The sequence below is a fragment of the Rhyacophila brunnea genome, unplaced genomic scaffold, assembly GCF_057557595.1.
Source record: "Rhyacophila brunnea isolate RB1 unplaced genomic scaffold, BYU_Rbru_1.0 scaffold_1, whole genome shotgun sequence".
NCBI classification, from domain to species: Eukaryota; Metazoa; Arthropoda; class Insecta; order Trichoptera; family Rhyacophilidae; genus Rhyacophila; species Rhyacophila brunnea.
Genome location: NW_028232751.1, coordinates 30,069,572 through 30,087,663, shown reverse-complemented (window position 1 = coordinate 30,087,663; position 18,092 = coordinate 30,069,572).

Genomic DNA, 18,092 nt, shown 5'->3' with positions numbered 1-18,092 from the left:
TTACTATCGGCTTGGGTTTTAAATTAATGAATCATCAAGGTATAATATGTCTGAGATGTTTTCAAGTAATGTATGTTCAACATATAGAATGTAAGGTACGTTCTCAAATCTTTTGAATTATTTGTTGAATAAAAGAAATGGTTATTTTTTTTACTATTATTTAGTATATAATTTGCTGTTTATGTTTAGAAGAGGAATTAGAGATGTAAAAGTTTAAATATAAATAAAAAACGACAAAAGAAATAAAAAATAGGTATATATGGTAGGTATATGTTTTGATCATTATATATAAAATTAACTGAGATTTTGTTAAATTAGAGAAGTATATAATATATATGTATGTAAAATTATAGTCTACTTACTATCATTCAATTGGTTGTTGTTCATTGAGTCAAATAAATGAATTAATTGAATTAGTTAAGAATTGACCAGAAATGTTATTCGATCCCACAATCCATCAAAAAATAGCATTCCATCCTAATCTCTGTTAAATTAATCTTATGTATTTAGTAATAAAATAAGTATATTATTTTAGTTTCCATCAAAATGTAATTGATCAGCCACTGGGCAAAGGTACGTGAACGTTGAACAAGTACGGGAGTCAGTGCACGGTAGCAAGCTCGACTAGGTGTTATCTGTTTAACCCGTGTTTCCCTCTCCCTCGCCATACCTTAACGCCCCCCGCCGCCCCTCCTTCCGCCCCACCGAAGTGATGTATTGTTTTTAAACGATGCCTTTAGCGCCCCTGCCACCCACTCTCCGCCTCAGGCCGGGGCGCGTGTTCTCGAAACTTGTTACTCTTACTTCGTCGTGGTACTTACAATTTATTTAAATCGCTTTGCTTTTGCACCGATTAAGAGATGTTTTTCGATTCCCCCAACGATGTGTTTTATAAACGTGAAGGAAATGTTTAAGAAAAAGATTTAATTGTTCAGATTTTGAATAAAAAAAATCTTTAGCCATGCTAGCGTAAAATTATCTGAAGGAAAATAATATGAGACGAAAATGCTTCACAAAAATATAATATCATAATGTTTCAGGTCAATATGATATGCGAGGACGAGTCCAATTTTGAAGTTAAGAAACTTAAAAAGAAAAGACAAATTTTAAATATATAATAATAAGTGAGAATTAAAAAACATTATACGTGCAGAAGCTAAAAAAATGCTGCTACATTTTGCAATATTCTAATATTATGAATAAGATTTTCATATTCTTCTGTAGGTAGGTACTTGATAACGAAAATAAACAGAAATCCCTTAGATCCTGAAAACAACATCAAAGTTAATCTAACATAAGAAAACCTGCTATGAATGTTGTTCATGAGAATTTATTTATATGACACCATTTTTCCAAAACCTAAACCTTTGAATGAAAAACAGAAATGAAACGTATCAATGTTTTTTCATTTTCGTAAAAGAATATACTTACATAATGTGGTATTTTATCAATAATCGACCTAAGGGAAAGTTTATTCTTCGTTTTAAGGGCATTTGCGTGTTTTTGTTTACTTTGATCTCGTTTAATAAAAATAGATCTTAAGTCGAGCTTTATTCGTTTTGTTTATACCTAACTACTTAATATATTATAAGGTAATTATATTTTTTTTTATATTGGAAATCAATAAAAAATAATTTGTGTTTTTTTAAAATAAAACATACATAAAATTGTAAATCATAATCTACATAATAATGTAATTGTAATAATGTAAGTAAATTGTTGTATTTCCTTTGTGAATATATAATCCTTCTAGGAATAACAAACACAAATAATAGTTTTTTTATAGATCTTAACATATTATCTTTATAGCATATTGTGGAGTTACTGCCAAAAGTTGGTAAGTATTGAATACATGTTATGGAGTAATTGCAATTTGAAAGTTTGACATGTTCTATAAAATCATTTTTGTTTTTGTTCTATAGGTATATCGGATGGCCTTCATTTTTTTCTAGCATATATATTTATATAATATATATATATATATATATATAGACATTGGGACATGGGTGTACTTCTTATAACTTAGGGGAGAGTCGGGTCTCTGTGATCGCAATCCGTTGTTAACTCAAAATACCTAAATTACCAACAAACCTACTTTTGGCAGCAACCCACTATATAATATATTATCTCTCATCGTTTGGCCATTGGATAACTGCTGCTTAAATGCCGTCATACAGTGATACCTAAAGGGCACTAAGTGACCACATGGATACTCTAAACCCCCTGGATATCTGACAAAATTCAATGAATGTACGTAGCAGCGAAGAACTAGAGACCGAGCAGAGTGGAAGGAACTAGAGTAGGATTTTAGCCAGCAGTTGATATACCCCGGCCGATTATTATTTTAATATTATTATAGATAGTATGCCAATAAATAACGAATTAAAAAAAAACAGCGACAGTATGTACGCTTTTGGATGCCCATACCCTCACAGCGTATTTTAACTTTCTTACTTCCTTCCCGAGACTCAAACCTAAACTTTTTTTTAAACATTTAATCCGAAATTTAGTAAGAGTCTTTTAGTGACGGCGCCATTTTTGACTCAACGGCCAAAATGCCCTTCCTAATTTAATCATGGGATTAATTACCATCGCACTTCTTTGTTTTTTTATCCTTGCAAAGCCTTGCACACACAATGTCGGTTTCTACAACTATTTACACGTAACTTTTAAAAGAAATAACTAAATGAAAGAATCTAACTTCATTAATATATTTTCTGTATCAAGTGAAGTTATTTCGAAATTGTCACCTTCAATGCAAATAGCAAATCACCATTTATTTTATATCTCTCTCGTCCTTGGCGTAGGAAAAGAAACCATGAAAAAAGGTTATTTTTTTAATTGAATGTGATTTATGGACGTTTTGAATTTTATTATTGCTAGTATTATTGATTTTAGTCAATGCTTTGCAATAATTGCTAGACATTCTACTATATATACGTCTGTTATCTATGCATTCTACATATACCTAAATCCAAAAAAACTCCTCGAAGAATGACCATCAGAATATTGATAGCCTTTAATATGGTACAGTCAAGACAATATTATATGCGTATCTACTATAATACATTTTAAATGAAATCTTAGAAGGTGAGAAAAATTGTGTTGCCTTTAATAAATTCTGAACCAACATCCTGTATCAGTTTAATTCCAAGATGTACAGGTCATCGTAATATGACATATTTGACAGTAATTTATTATTATTGGTGAAACTTGTAACCAACATTCGACTACAGCAATCAAATGCATTTTATGCACCATTTTTTTTCAACAAAGTATCTAGTGACATTGGCAATGCAAAAGTCATAACTAAGCTATCAGGTAATGTAAGATGATTAAACATTAACTTTATGTTTGAAAATATTTCATCAAATACCAACATATTGGCAACCAATATTGACTTTACAACTGAGTAATATTTAGGTCAAAGAAAAAAATTATGAAATTAATATCCCGATTGTATATATCGTGACAGATCCAACATATTCGCTGTATTCAATGTACTAGATTATAGACAGCATATTGTTAAGTTCTTAATTTTTTGGAATCCAAGTAGATTACCTACCATAGTTAATAGTAAAAATCGGTAACTATATAATATGCCGTAGAAGAATTTTGATCTACCATAGCTGTATAATAGAATCCTTTTGAATATATTGAATATACAATAAATTATATGATTACATACGTATTTGAAAGTAAGAATGTGTTTGATCATGTAATATTATTGACTCCGAGGAGTTTGCATGATCTATTCGAGTTTTATTTGGAATACTAAATAATATAAAAGGACAGTCACCTAACTTGAAAACAAATATATGGTTTTGATAATGGGTGATAGAAATTAATATAATGTATTAAATATTTTTAGTGAAGAAAATAGATATTTTAAGATAAGTAACAGAGCTTGTTCAAATTAATAAGTTAAGATATGAATTATTCGTCAATTATAAGTCAACATTGTCGCAATGTCTTGAGCGGTTAATCGAAAAATTATCTGCATAGCGGTAGATGAAAATAATTTTAAGAAATATACTGTCTACGGTCATTATTATGATTAATTTAAAATAAGAACAAAAAATATAATCCTACCAACCAAAAGAATCAAAAACTATACAGTCATAAATTATTAATCTGGAGAAAAAAAAACAATTAAAACATACACATTAACATAAAATAAAAACATGTTGTAAAAATAGAGTGCAATTAAGAAAATTAAATAGTTATACACAAACACTAATAGGAAAAAACTCGCGTAAAGCTGTTTATAAAAGCTAGCCTACAATAAAAAAAAATATTCGAAAATTTTTATAGTGTGTTTGAGTGTTGCAGAGTTAATAAGGAGATTTTTTTTCTTGTTTTCGTTACGTTCATTTTTAATTTTGAAAGTAGCCCAGTTTTAAAAAACTTCTTTCGTTTTGTTGATAAATTTGTTGCCTTATTAACGTTAGCTTAAATTTTTTATGCGTATTAATTTTAAAATTAGGATTCTGGATGTGTATCATCTTTAGTATTAAACCTTTTTAATTAAATTTCATAGAAACCGGCGCTAACCTCATAATTAACTTCGAAAAAAATATATTAGATAAGTTATTAAATTGCTTTGCCCATTCATTTTTATTATTTTGAATACATTTTAATCAATATTAATTTTTGTAAAATCAGTTTTAGCTATATTACTTGATAATTACTACTATTTAAATTATATCTAGATTAACAAGTACTAACTTGCGCTACTTAATCAACAAACGTCCTCTAGACATCCTTATTCCAAGCTCTTTGTCTCCGCGTTTCCCTTGACGTTGTCTGTTCATCTCATTTGGGGGCAGTCCAAGGGTATAGTGCCTTCCGGAGTTCCTCTTTAAACCCTATGAAGAGCTGTAGATTTATCATTTTTTAAAGCTTAACTGGTCCATTGAGTTTTTGGGTCCAGAAGTCATTAAAATATCTAACTTAAAATATTCTATGAACTCAGTATTCGCATTGATGCACCAACTTTGATTTTCTTTATTCGATCTAAGTATTCTTCAGAGATATTTATTTTGAATACCAGAATAGCTCTTTCTCTCGTTTCTACATTAGGTTTCACACATATAGATAACTATTGGTTTCATGGATGATCACGGTGTATAACCGTCTTTTATAACAATAGCCAGAACTTGAATATATGTTCACCTCCTTTTAGGATATGTTATTTTCCATATATCTAAGAAAAGGGTGCTTTTAAATATCGTGTTACCCCACAAAAATTACTGGTAAAAATGTTAACCTTTATCTTCAAGTAACGTCATAATTAATTCAATAAAACCAGTACTTCTTTTGTGACACAAAAATTGGTACACGATGCTAGAGAGTACTACACGGTACAAGGTACCGGAGATATTGACTATATATGCTTCATAGGTTCTCAGAAACTGATAGTGGTTGAGTATACTATACTGATAGTGGTTGAGTATTGAGATACTCGGAACAATATGTCAACATTATAATTGTACAATATTGTCTGCGACGGGTTGATGAATTATGACATCAACGTCGAAGTGCTTATCAACGTCGCGCTATGAGACTACGACTCCAATGGATGGACGGAGTGAAAAGATACCTCTAAACTCCAGACCCGTAGGTATGTCTTACTGACGCTCCAGGATAAGGGAAAGAAGATGGTGAAAATAAATGTTAGATGCAGCCGAGACCCACACCGGATGGGAAAACAAAAACTATTGTGTATCCAAAAGAACTTAATATATTATATAGAATTAAAACACAAACACTTTCTTTCTTTGAGTGGTATTGCAACGCATGCTGGGTACTCGTTAGTACTGAATAAATATAGAATACTGAAATGTTATTATGACATTTCATATTGATTTCTATAGTAACGCACGTATATATTAATAATTTAGTTGCTAGGACCCCCTTAGCAACCAACAATAATAACATTCCATACAAAACAGAATAAACTGAAAATGAATTCAATTCTGGTTAAAAATGCCTAAAAGTAATAAAAGAATGCATTGTCGTCGTGTTCTGATATATTCTAAAAGTTTCAAATGTCTAGCTAGTCGGGAAGTTAGTTAACAACCTTCAATTGTCCAATGCAAATCTTGGACAAACAAGAAAAAAATATACTGGACACACAATAAACAATCTGTACCAGACAAACAAGAATACGAGCTAATAAAAACGTGGTGAAAAATATTAAATAGATCATGAGTAGGTAGGTACATGATATTTTATAAATTCTGAATGCCTCACATGGATGGTACAAGTAGAGATTTTTATGAATAGAATAATATTCTAATCACCATTCGCGATCTATGGATGTAGAGTGCGGTGCTCTATTCGAAACAATAACCTCGGTCTGTGCTCTACATGATACTACACAAACAATTAAAATGAAGCTCAAAACTACATATGTACACTATTTAGTTTTTTCACACAGTATATAATAGAAAATTGTGCATAATATCTGAGTAGATTGATTAATATTTTTCATCGTAGAGGGTTTTCAACTGGTGTCGGTCTGCAAGTGGACAACCGCTGAATAAATGCAGTTATACAGCAATTAATACCTGACACCTGGTACAGACTACAGAGCTACCTTTAAACCCACTGAATCCATGAACTAACCAACCGGGACCTAGAAGAGTAAAAAAAAGATAGTTCGCTAGATGTATGGACTTTGGGTGATAATATTGAAATTCTATAGACTGGGGGTGAATAATTAATAATATTGTTTGATTGATTGTTTATTAGCATTGATCGATAGTACCTATGGCTAATACATAAATATAGTGTTAAAATAATATAAATAGGCAATACTAAAATTAAAATAGTTAATCCAAATAATACAAGTTATTAAACATCAATAAACTATTTATTTTGTTCAACGAATAATTCATAAGATTTGAGAATGTAAAATCCTATATATTGAATATACATAGGTATTATAATTACCCATTAATATCTGATTAAGCCATCTAGTTACTTAAATAGTTGCAAAAATAACGACTGCATTAGCTGATGATGTAAATTGATTTTATTCTTATTATTATCATTAAAAAAACAGCTTTTCTGTCCAGGCCCATGTGAATATTAGTATATTATTAGTATCGGTCAAAAAAATACGTAATCATATTATAATATTTCACCATGTTCGATCCTTAGATTATCATAATATTATGAGCCTTCACTAAGTGGAGGTTGTATTAACAGATTTGTTTTTACGAGAAATGAATGTTAGCCACTTGCTCAACCTATTAGGTCCATACTCTGACTACATAAATTGAAAAACAATATTATGTGTATTTGCCAGATCCAGGATTCGAACCTGGGACCCACAACATTATACGTGCACGCTTAATCCACTCGACCATCGTGGATGTACTATTGCGTACATTTACATAAATTGGTATATATATCATTTATTTGGTTATAAATATGAAGTTGCCCATGGTATTCCAGTTGAATTTTTTTTTTCTAATAATTTCGACACTTTTCATAACAAACTTAAACTATTTAAAATATTTAAGTAAAGACGATTTTTTTTAATTACGTCATGGTAACAAAAAGATTTGGAACCCCTGCCGAATTTTCATAAATGTATATTTATATTTTTATAAATACATTAAAAATTATAACGTGGGTAAACATTTCTTTTATGCAGGTATAATAAACAGCAAATTTATCACTGTGACCTGAGCGAAACGTAAAGTATGGAAAAGTTTTCGATTTTTTTTATGCTGTCAGTGATTGATCAAATATCATTAATTTTTCAGTCATCCATCATAATTATCACTGCAAACTGAAAATTCAGTTGCATGTTTGTCAACAAAAGCTTAAAAATGTCTACCACTCATATTCGTGAAAAATCGATAAAAATAAAATATATATTATATAAGTCGGCAGGTACCATGGACGCTTATTTTATTTTTTGTAGATAAGTTTTGGACTGATATAATGGGTTATACAATTCAAAAATAAAGATATTAAATAAAATCTGTTTAGACGATAGCAATTTTGGTCACAACAACGGCTGGGAATGGGTGAATCCAATAATCAACATCAACTTGGCGATAATGTATTTATTTTAAACTAAATAAAGACCACAGCGTATTATAATGATTATGTAAAATAATCTATAAATGCAGCCGACACGAAATACCGGGTTACCAAAAGACACTAGCTGAGTTATGTCTCACTTGCGCAACCTCATGATATGAGCGGCAAGTGACGACAAATGTTTTAAACATCACGGCATCTTCATTGTATTTCTCTTTATCGGGATGCTGTCACTGGTTGATGTCAGTGTGACCTTTCTTAGAAAAAGGTCACTGGCTAAAAATCTTACAGCTTATTCAATTTGGACAGAAACGTGAAATACCTGTAAATAAATCTTAACATTATTACATTTTAAATTTTAACCCACAGTTATAAAATCATTGAATGTTGATTTCGGCCAAGTTCCTGATGAGGAATCAATATAATTATAGTGGATATCCGCATATTAGAATTATTACCTACCAATAATGATTGTGTATAATATATTTTATAATGTGTGAAAGAATTATTATACTCTATTTTGAAGAAAATGTAACTTTTTTACAAAATTGTTATTAATTTTTGTAATAATATTGTTTATTAATATAATAATTACAGCACTGGATATGAATGAGTGGTGAAGTATCCGCTTATAAAAGCCATAAGTCTCGAATTAAAATCACAGTTCTGCAAATTCACTTATTGTTTTTATGTGTGTTTAAATCCAGAGCATATTATACATAGTAGACTGAGTAAATAGATATCATTTTTTTAAAAAGATAATCTCTTCAGAAACTTACTTGCGAAGTAGCCCAGAGTAAATATTTATTGAAGATTTTTATAGTAAATAAACGGATACTGCGTTACTTAAGTGCCCCAAGAAGGTAGATTATTATAACATATTTAAACATATCTATCAAGATCATTCGTATTTTATTTATGTATGCATACACAATAATAAATATTCAATATATGGAATGTTACATTCTCAAATCTTGTGAATTATTAAATAATAATTACATTTTATTGTTGAATAAAGAAAATGGTTTATTAAAAATTATTAGCAAGTTCAACTAATTAAATATTTGGCGAGAGCCAATAGCAAGAACAATAATAACGCAATTTCATAAGCATTTTATGTAGGACATACTGGTTTAAATTAACGTAATTAGAAGGAGGCCTGTAACTTAATTGGTTAAAGTATTTTGGCGCGATACCAGTCGATATACGGGTTCAATTCCCGTCAGACGTTGTATTTTTTTTTAATGTGATTTTTTTCTAGTTGATATATAATATTATTATATTTGTTATTAATTATATTTGAGCTGTTTTCAAGTGTATTCAATAGTTTTTTACTTGCAGTCCTCCATTCATTTTATATATGTAATGTAGTCCTTCGTCCAAAAAAAATTGTCCAGGCCTGGAAACAAAACAGTCTAACAAATATTTTTCTTTAAATACTCACCTATATATTATACAAAATTTATATTTGTAAATTAAAATATGTGCCAAAATAACATTTTAAGTAAAACTCAATTTAAGATATTTTATAACCGCGTGATGTTTATGGAATGATGGCTTTTGTTTATATTTAAATGAATGATGAATTTAAATATACACACGTAAATGATGATTTAATCGAGCATATGTTTAAGTTCAAATGAAAAAGAGTTTTTTATTTTTATATAAAGCCTTAGGCATGGTAATTTTCAATCCGCAATAAAAAAACATGTTATGAGTAAAATGAATTAAAACAACTAAGTAGTAGATGGAAAATGATTAAAATTCGTCGTCTACGTTCTGTTTATGTGTCTACGACAGTACGGCGTCCAATTGTCCTGCCGTCCAGTTGTTCTATTCCCGAATATTATTATAAAATTATTGATTTCAACCACAATTATTTAACGTGGCATAGGTTCCCTACCTCTGCCCTAAAATAATTTCACTAATTATTGTCAAAAGCATCAAAAAGAAAAACCGAAGAAAAATTTCATAACTAATTTAATCCAATATAATTTAAGATTCATTGACCCCGGCTATCGAGAAAAAAATACGCACGTATTCTTTGTATAATTTTACACAATATAGATTGATCTATAAATTCCAAAACGCGACATAACCCTACGAAAAAAATTATTTTAAGTCTCGATTTATTACAAAAAGCGCCAAGTCCGTGTTTCATATTATTTAAAGCTTGGTTGATTTCGCGCGTGTTTAATTCAACCAATAAGGGAACGTTCAATATTGAAAAGGGCGTCTCCCATGCTGTAGTATCTGGTAAACTCATGACAGAACCACGGAAATATGTGCTTTATGCGGAGTAAATTAAAAATTGAGGTACAAATAGCGCTACGTCCAATTTTATTTTGTCTATATTTATTACATTTAAGAGTTTATCGGCTGAAACAAATTGCCATTTAGTTCTAATTTCGACATAGAATACAACGGAAAAAATAATCTCACGTTAAAACAAATAATTGTAGCTTGAAACATAAAAACTTTGTTTCCCGAAAATATTGAATTGCGGACTTGTCGCTTTTTGTAATTAGACACCTCATTTATGTATTTTGTATTTTTAGATACAATCTAAATAAGATTTAACATATTTTTTTATATTGTATTACAGAAGTCTGTCTGTCGTCCGTAATATCTTTTTTATTTGTGTGAAATGATTTTTTTCCGCACGTAGGTACTACAGTCGAACAATCTCGTGACAATTTTCAGAGTTAATCCCCGTACAAGCGGGCTGTCACGGAAATACGATATACTGTCGGGGCCGTATCGAGGGATTTACATCAACACTGGAGATAAATTGGATTATTTACACGGGCGGCGTGCTCGCCGGAAATAAATATTAAATATTCAAACGATTCATCTCGTAGTTTGCAACATTACTCTCACGTTCATGCAGTGGCATCCGAAACCGCAAACACTGGCGCATTAAAATAATCATTTTGGGACGCAACACATCCATTATGCGACATACCACCATTGACACTACCCCAATTGGTAGTTAAGTTTAGGGTGCAGTGTATAAATAACACCATATCATAATAACACTAATAACCAAATAATTTCAATCCCTCAGCTTATATAATTAAAAGTAGAACTATCGACAATGCAATATTTCGATCTGCCGATGAAGATATTTAAGTATATTATTTGTGTACTATACAAATTAATCTTAAGCAGAATATTATAAAAAATACATAATATAAAAATATAATTAATTGTACTTAACTTTATATAATATATTTTTTGAAGGTTAAAATTTTATTTTAACGATATATTTATTTCAATTCCACATTCAACGAATAGTTTGTAAATATAAATAAGAATAAAAAAAATCATCACTGTATGGGTAGCTCTTTTTTTGAATCGATATAATTTAGTTTAGCCTTAAATAATTCTAATAAATAAGTACTATAATGATAAATTTAATTAAGAATACTATTCTTAGCATTGAGATACTGAGTTTCCAATTCACCATCGAAAAATATGATGGTAGTTAATTACACAATATTTAACGCGACAAGTAAATAAAGTTTTGTTGTATGGCGCGACGGTATCTCTAAAGGATTTATTTGTAAGTGCTACTCATCTTGCCGCCAAAATGGATCTTTGATCGTAATATTTTTCTATTTCAGCAGAACAAATGATAATACTGACACCTTGCCCCCGTATGATTAAATTAATAAGATTATTAGAGTTAACGTTATTGTTTGATATTTTTTTTTTTATTTCAACAGTATACAAGTATTTTTCACTAATCTTAAATGTTTCCAGGTATTTTCCTTGTATATAATATAAATAACTGTGTATCACTACGTATTCAATATAAATAATTATTTTTATAATACGTGTCTAATTCACATAGTAAACATTATTAAATACAGGTACATTTTATTCGCTTGAGTTTGTACAAAAAAAATATATTATCAATCAAATTAATTGAGTAAAATAATTGTAAAGGATATAAAGGAACAAGACAAATGGTACCTGATATTTACGTAGGTAGTGAAAAGGTGCTAATAATTAGAATAATTTCATATAATTAGTTGCAACTGGGAAATGGTTGAATGTCTCGAAAAGATTTTTATTTTCCTCAAATACTTAATTTGACTTTCCACGCGTAACATGAGCACGCCATTTGCAATATTGTGCGTGAACCACGATGGATAAAGCTAGGTTTAATCCAAAAAATAACAGTTTAATGGTAGCAATTTATATTTGACCATTTGGACGCAACGAAAAAAAATTGTTCGAAACTATTTCTATGAAACAATACAGATTAATTAGTATTGTTTTCATGTTCCAATTCAACAGAAATATATTTGTATTGTAATTAGCTACTAAAGCATTCCACAATAGAAATATTCTATTGAATGAATTTAATTAGCACGATGATTTTCAAACCTAAATCCATAATGTAACTATTGTACGAATTCATTTATTAATTAAAATATTATAATGCAGTTGGTGAAAAACAAAACGGCTCCTCTCTATCACTAATTACTATCCATTTAAATAATAAATTATACGCATAAAATAATGAAACAGAGGTCACACTTTTGAAATATTTTAAAATATATAAAAATTTTGTAAAGTAGAATAATTAACAAAAAAACTTTGTTTCAAAATCATTATAATAGAGTTCTACTACTTAAACGCCAGTTATTTTAATTTATAATATAATAATAGGTATACTGAAGTACTTTTTAAGTTATGTCGTGTAATTTTAACATTTCAAAGGGGTACAAGGTGGTTGTTAGTAATTTTGGACAATCACAAACACACAGGTTTTGAAAAAATCACATAAATATATTGTATCCTCACCGGGAATCGAACCTAAAGCTCCCGGATGGAAGGCCAGCGTCTTACGCACTGCATCACGAGAGCCGCCCATACATTTCAATTAGTCATTATTGCAAATTTATGTTAATGTCTGTGACGTATTACTCGAACTCGTTCACTTTAGTAAGTATAGAGATGTGTATGTGAGCGAGTCAATATCAATGGTTATGTGCATTAAAATATTTCTATAATCTGTAAAATGTTTCTTTGTTGAAAATCTGTTGTCGCATTATGGTTATTAATATTTGTAATCATTGTTTGGTTCCTTACCTTTTAATAAATTCACATGTTATCTGTCTGAAATAAAATAACAAGTTGGATTATTTTGCATTTACTGTGACTGAATTGATAAAACGGTTGTCTCTGATGCCATGGGATGTTGTCCGAATATCGCCGCTAGACAAAATTAATGTATGTTGTGTTTTATTTTCAACGTATGTTTGATCCGGTGAAAAGGTGAATCCGGTTTATATTCCGATGACCCGGTCACTTTAACTTTCGCTGCACATATGGATGGATCCCTTTGACAAACAGTTTACCTTGGCGGTTGCCGCTCGGACGGTATCCAAAATGAAATTTTAAATGTCAGTAGCTTCATTTCGACTTTTTATGGAATCAGTGAATATCAAAGGACGTACAGATTCGTATCCAAATATATTATATATATATAATGTTTTTATAATTTCTCTGCTTTGCGAACCTTGATCACGAGTCTTCATTTTTAGTAAATACGATGTCTCTATTTTTCATTTATTTTTATACGATTATTATGTATTTAAGCTTTTAATAAACAATTATTGTTTACTATCTAAATTACAATGTTTTCTTATACAGTATTTTAACCGTGAACATGATTATATCACACTTGGCGCCCTAATTACTAATACATATACCTGCAAGGCTTGCTTAATAAACATCTTTTATATTCTACTTATATTCATTTTTATATATCACATAGATTCAAGTTTCACTGACAGTCAAATCTTACTCAAATCCACGTGAAATAGCGACCACACGCCCTGATATTAAGAGTTATTTAATTAATCTTGTTTTAACCTTTTTAGCATCCTCTCCTCTTTCTTACTATCTGCTATACTTTTTTTTTTACCAAAACATGAATATTTTTATGACACGGTATAAAATTATGCTTGTCCGCGAGGGATTTATTTCTGAAAATAAATCGAAAATTCAGTATCGCCATCGAAAGAAAGTGCTGAAATCAAAGTTGCAATATTATATATCATAATTATGTACCTATACCAATCTTAAAAAAAATTAAAATAAGTAGTTTTGAAGTAAGGAAATAAGTAGTTAGTCCGTTATTAATATGTTTAACAAAATTCCCGTCAGCAAATCGTCTTTCAATATCTGCTTCTTTTGTCAAAAAAGTGAGGTTATTTATCACTCGGCAGTGTTGCAAAGTGTTAAATATAATATTTTCTTTGGATTTTAGGATGAAAATTTAACACTATAATTATTATTTTCACTACAAATTTTCGTTGCTCCCGCTCCGCTACTGCGTAAGCCCCATTGCTCCACTGCTCCGTGATCCTGCTCCGAGCTCTGCTCCAATGCTCTGTCTTAAACAACTATTTGCTGAAAAAAATGTTTACAATAATATTTTTTTTCCACTGGAAAGAATATACGTATTTAACTAATCTATACAGTTTAAATATAAAGCCTGTAAAAACACATACTGTCCGCTTAGGTGTGAAAGTGTTATTTTAGATTGAGTAAAATAAGTACCCTATCAAATGAACTATTAATAATTATGCTTGAAATCTATACTTCGATCGGTAGGTACTAAAATATAGTCGTACTGATTCTTCTTGTCTGAATGACAAAATTATAAAAAAACTACCCCTTCCAACATGATTACACTTAATTTCCGCTTTGAAACGTCAATGTCTCCAAATAATAGCTAGGTATTCGTTTTTGAATTTTCTCATAATACTATTCGCCATACGCGCCAAACTATTCAAAGTATTGTGTAGTAAGGCTTTGGCGTAAGATGGAAAAACATTCAATATTTACACAGGTAAAGCTGATGACAGGCTCGTCAAAATACGTTGTTGACACTTTATAAATATTTTCCATCTTTCCGGGAATAAAATTACAACTATATGATTTGAATTTTTTAAATTCATAAAATTCTAATTGAATTATAATTAAATACTTAAGAGAAATATTTTATTAAATAATAAAAGTAATAATACTGGTTTCATGATCATAGTCATCAGCTGGGCTCTTTGCTGCTATGTATATCCACCGAACTTTATGAGTGCGTCTATCCAGCGGGTATTAGGGCGTCTTTGTAGGCATTTAGTAACCCTTGGGTACCACCGTGATTGTAAGACGGCATTTTTATTCCATAGCCCATTGCTATTTCATCTGTTTCGCGACGTCTATCACATCACGTGATCTTCTCTGCGACATTATCCATTATTTCTTTTTGCGGTCATTCCGCGTTATGCCAAATATGCACCTTTCCATGCCACGTTGCACTACTTGTAATTTTTAGATTTCTCTTATATTAAGTTTCCGTATTTCATATGCATACGTGAGCATTGGTTGCACACATTGGTTGAACACTTTGGTTGAATACTTTCGTATACCACACAAATCACTATACTGTCACAAACAAGAGTAAACTTTTTATTAAATTTTGTTAAAAAAAAGTGAAGACAGACATTGATGGCCAAGCTTAACTACATCCGCCTTGCACTACATGCATCCTTAATCGGGATCGGGGATCGGTATCACAGAACCATATGTTTGGAAGTGAAGCATCATTTATTTTATGACTGAGAATATCTCGGGAGCAGTTACCCAATACCATGGTCAACATGCACTCAGATGTGCTTTGACTGAATTTACATGACTTTAAGATACGAGTACCATGGGAGACAGGAGCACGTCATATATAATTTCTTATTTAGTACGCAATGTCATTTTTTGCTGCCTGGATATTGATTGGTTTTCGTGTTTTTGGTCGATTATTTGATAAATTATGGATGGGTTCGATTATATATTTTTACGTTGTATAATTTATTCTGCAAAGGTTTCTCAAGGGTGACATGACATCATGACAGTGTCATTGTCGTTTCCATTGATAATATAAAATTGCCCACCTAATAAATTTGATGTTTATAAATTATTTAAATATCAACTAAAGATATGAATTACAAAAATAGCTACTTAATAATATCCTCATTTTACAGTCGACGTATTTCATAACATTATGTTGAGTTTTTGTAGTGCGAGATTACGATTGGATCGGTCCGGCGCAATGCCATTTCGCTTTTTGCGAGTGTAAGATTATTTTAAAAGTCAAATAATAAGCGGTGAACAATGCCATTATGGTTTATAAAAGGTCAAACGGTAGCATTAGCATTAAGGTCATTAGTTTTTGGCACCACCGCTGCGTTATGGTGTAAATCCGTCCGCCATGTTGAATTATTTTCATTGATATCGCCGAGATGTGTCGCTAGTTGCTACGCACCAATTACTGGAATTATTATATTTGAATAATGTTGCAAATAACGTTCAATACAAAGCCTGTTTGTACGGTAATATTGTAAAGCAATTTTCAAACATTATCACAAAAGGATTTTCCGAATTAGTTACGATACGCTGACAGCATTGAAATTATGGTGTATTGTTTAAAATTTAATAATATATTATTATATATTGTATTCTGTAGGCAACTATTTGATTTGACTTTGCTCTAATTTCTATACGTTATTTATTTAAATTTTCGTGATTACACCTGTCACCAAGCCAACACGTTTCCTCACGACCTCTAACCAAAAGAAAAGTAAATTCCGATTATTAAACTCTTATTCATAATAATTCCATAGTTGGAAGCAAGCTAGAAAGTTGCTTGATTATATGAGCAGTGTATTAATTGAAAATTCAGTGGATTTATTCAAATGACTTACTTTTAGTTATGGTTACATTACTGTTGTATAAAATTAAGAAAGATATTTATTTAATTACCTACGTATCTCTGTATAATTAAAAGTAATTATTTTCTTTTAGTGTTGGTCTATGTATGCCTTATAACTCTCATATACATCAAAACAATGAATAAATTACTGTTCACGACTTATTTTTTCACCCAACTAACTTCGTGGATTGATCATTATAATACTTAGGAGGACCACCAACTAAATCGCTTTTGATATTAACTTATTCTACTTTGTATTTTTATAATATTGAATAATATTTTTCTTACTGTACTTATACATTGTCTTTGATAAGTTTTGTTTTTCTCACCTACTACTTAAAGTACCCGGATTTTCATGAGGTTACCTGATTGATATACATTTTTCGTATTTAATGAAACAAAAATAATTATATTTTTAATATAAAAATAACCGTAATTAGGCAAATATTACTTACGGCTCGTCTTACGTGAGCGATGTCGGCGAAGCGATGAGCGGCGCGCGCAACTCAAACGTATAATCGTATAAACGTACAACCAAAAAAAGACTGTTTACAAACATTTTCACATACGGTTATACGTTTGAGTTGCCCGTGCCGCTCAACGCTTCGCGTGCCATCGCCCACGTAAAATGCCCCGTAATGTAAAAATTAAAATAATTCTTTTTGCAGAAAGTCAAACAAAAGAACACAAAATTTAAATCGAATTCCTAACAATATTATGATTTTTTTTATTTTTGGCAAAGTTTTTAATTTAGCACATTTTTTAAATCGGAAAGAACAAACATATTCTATATACCTATTATAATATATTGTAGAATGTATAAATAATTTTATTATATAACATATTAATAATACAAGGTATTGTATTATAATATTTTCATCAATATAGTCTTTAGCGGGTCTATTCTATACATAAGGCTACTATCCACCGCTTAAGTGATAAAGTGATAGTATTTATTACATTTTGTATTGCGATATTATAATGACAAAAATGTTCATCTCGCATTAAATTTTGTCACAGAGGTGCTATTAAAATATTGCAACAATTATAACCAACGTATTGTAATTGTTACGATAAGTGCTAAAACTTTGATACAAACCTACCCTAAGTTCGATACTATTTATCACTTTATCACTTCATTCTATACTCGATGAGTATAGAATAGACCCACAGATTATAACTTTACCTTGTGTTTGCTATATGCTAAGATTTGTTAGTAGAATAAATGAGCAGTCATATCTAAACAAAG